We start from the raw sequence: 3,569 nt of genomic DNA, 5'->3' as shown, positions 1-3,569 counted from the left end.
CCAGTCAGCCCCTAAACCCCAACCCATTTGAACCAGTCTTATCTCCAATATACTTATAACCAATCAGCTACTGTAGTTATCTTAAACAATATCCCATCAGTTACTATAGTTACCTTTACTCTAATCCTAACCCCTCATCTGTAGTATCTACTCATTATCAGTGACATTTACTCTAATCCTAACCCATTATCTGTAGTATCTAATCGTTATCGAAATCTGCCACTTTTAATGAAGTCAGGCATCAGGGGTGTTGATGTTGGTATTAATCTATGTTTTGAGAGTTTTGGATTTTGAATGGTTTAATTAATATGATAATATTGTTAAGCAAGTCCTTCAGATGTCACTACCATGTTGTGATATAAAATGATTTATGTGATTGGTTGCCTTTAATGATACGCAGCCTTTTTTTGTGTATTTTATTACAAACATGTCACTGCTGCTAAAGATCAGATCTATAAATGGACAGTTTTGTCATGTTGCACCCAAAGCTGATAGTGCTCTTAGAGCAGGGGTGGGCAAACTTTTTGGCTCAAGGGCCACATTGGGTTTTCAAAAATTGGCTGGCGGGCCGCACAACAACCCCCCTACCCCCCGACACACACATTAAAAAAATACATTTTTTTATAGCCTATAATTTAGTATGAAAAGTATTTGTTTTATGAATTGCTTAAAAAATAATGCTAATTTGATGCTGTTTAACAAATATATAAATTGTGCACTGTCGCTTTGACAGTCGCTTTAATTCACGTTTATTTTTCAATGATCTTCTGCCTGCTCCGCTATGGCTAGTGCTGTGCCTACGGCTGTGCCCCTCTCAGTTTTTAAATGGTCAGGAGTGGGAACTACTGTTGCCTTCATGATTTCTTTTTAAAAGTTTCTTATAAGAAGGAGATATCAATTATCAACAATGACAAGCCAGCTGGAACCTGCCGCTCTCTCCCTCACGTGAGTGCAGACATGTTCCCAATTAAATGGATCGCATAACGGTCACGTTAGATCTGCTGCAAAGGAGATAACTAAGAGTAGGCCTATCATCTCTTTAACATGATGTTTTGACATTGTAAACATTCTCTAAGGAGAGTGAAAAACAGTTTGCAGTAAAGCTAACCAACGTCGTCTCTATCGCAGGAAAAAAATAGCGAGCAGCCTGATAACCAAATTAAATGCTCGGCAGGCCGGATTCGGCCCGCAGTTTGCCCATCCCTGTCTTGGGATCCTGGCACCTGACTGTAGTATATCAGTTTAATCTCTGGACTTTCCTGGAATACAAGCTGTGTGTGTGTTTATTTGAGAGAATGATAGAAAAGAGTGAAATTGTTAACATCATAAAGTCCAATAAAAAAAAAAAAATCAAACCCAACACATCTCCTGGCGTGTGTGTGTGTGTGTGTATATAAGACACTAAAAGGCTCCTAACAATACACAAAGCGAAATGGCTCAGGGGCCGGTTTCCTGATAACATTCACTCTTAGTGAGTTATGAAGACTTCAAACGTAAACCTTACCAAAGTTGTTCACCTTTATAGTCGTGGTTCCCGAGTCTTCTTACGAAAAGTTTACATTTGACGGACAAGGCACTGTCCACCCTGAAGGTGCCGAATTGGTTGACATAAAAAAGTAGAAATTAAATGATTTCAGTTTTCATAAGGTCTGGAGGGGGAAGATCCACAATCTGTCGGCATGACCAGCTATAACCCCCTAACACTTTTACCCACTACGCCATCCTTCATCACTTCATTTCAAGAACATTTGAATAAACAGTGATATTGTACCATATTTGAGTTGCATGCGCAACGGAGGTTTCTAAAGATTGCTGTACAGTGGCGGCGACTAGCATCGTGAGCTGAAACATTGCTAAGGTGCAGCGTGTTCCAGACCACTCTTACCAACCCATTACCAAATCAACCTCTTACCCAACTATTTCTATCAACTAAAAATATTTATTTCAATCTTGGATAAGTCCTGCACTCATTACTATCGATTTTCAATGGTTTCCTCAAGTACTTATTTTGTATATTGATAAAAAAAAGCCATGTTGCCTCAAAGCAACAACATGCAACAGTGGACTGCAGATTCTATGTTTTATGCTTGGTTGTAAACATGCCATTGAGATGTCAGGGAATCACCAAATATTCTAATTTTCACTATATACCTTGTTTTGGTATATTATTGTCATAAATAACAATATTTTTTAATAGTATAATTGATTTAACTATTCCATATAGAAATATCTGTCATTATCTATGACTGTAGCTTCCAATGGATGTGAGTGTGTGTGTGTGTGTACAGTATGTGTGTGATCATGTGTGGGCCCAAATTGGTTGTCGCTACTGCTGATTGGATAGTGAATAGTGAGGTCCATTGATATGCCGCACCAGCGCTCCTCACAAGCCCAGGTGGAGCAGTCATACTTGTCAATTTGCTACTATACAGGAAGGATAAGTTGTAATAAGGTGTCCATTGCTCAAAAACTGCAAAAGGATTATGAATGGTACGTGCAAGAGAGTGAGGTGGCCAAGGGGAAATGGGGTGAGGGACAGCGCCCAGGGTATAGTGGGGCTTACAGTAGACCGCTTGACCTCACTATCCTCACCTGTGCCCGCCTCCTTTTATTTTCCTGCTGTGGTGGTCAAAAAGACTCTGGGAAAACCATTGGCAAAGGCCTATAGGCCCAGCACAAGATTGCGTGGTGATGTATGTTGTTGCGGCTCAGGGTGGGTCCTTTTGGTTCCCGAGCACCTTTGTACTGTACTCACCTTACCCCCTGAAAGTCAGGGGGCTGAGCAAGAACCAACTCTGTACATATGACAGTACTTTATAGCAATGATTTGAATGATGTCAGTCTCTTTTAGAGCCATTGAGTGAATTTAAAGCATAAAAACTGAACTGAAAATGAGTTTGGTAAAACTTAAATTTCTTTTGTTGTGCATTGTTGCTATAGGTAACAAACCTCCATGAAAATGACCACCGATGGTATCTGGCTTGTTTTGTCAGTGCAAATTATTCTGTATATGTTATTTAATGAGTACTTTCATAAAATGTGATTGATTAAATCAGAAAAATGTGGGGGGGTTTTCAATTAAATCCATTTTTCTACTTATTACCACTGTTGCATGTTGTTGCTCCAAAGTAACATACTAGTGTCACAACCTTGACCCTGATGGTGATAAAGGTTTCTGAGGGCCTTCAGGAAATCCTCAGATTTGAATACCTTTTTTCTGTATAATAATCTGATTAAAGTCTCTGTAAAGTATTCTCTAAATTCTTCAACCAGCTATTTAGCAAAAACACCTGTGCTAAGAGCACAAAATGCATCTAGTGTTAATCTACTGCAGAAAGCAGACCGTTTTTTACAATGCCTCAGGTTTTCTAACCTATTCAAGATGTTGCCTGAAAAATCTCTGAAGACAGGCATCCAGTGCATGGAGACAAGCTCTCCATGCAGCACTCAAAATCCTCCATAGAAATGTATGGGGTTAGTTTGTAACAGCAATTAATATATAAATAAACGGCAGTTGTCTACACATATCCCGCCCCTGCCGCAGACAAAAGTCGACATGTAAATACATT

The sequence above is a fragment of the Alosa alosa genome, chromosome 14 (assembly GCF_017589495.1).
Source record: "Alosa alosa isolate M-15738 ecotype Scorff River chromosome 14, AALO_Geno_1.1, whole genome shotgun sequence".
NCBI classification, from domain to species: domain Eukaryota; kingdom Metazoa; phylum Chordata; class Actinopteri; order Clupeiformes; family Clupeidae; genus Alosa; species Alosa alosa.
This window is presented reverse-complemented; position numbering follows the sequence as displayed.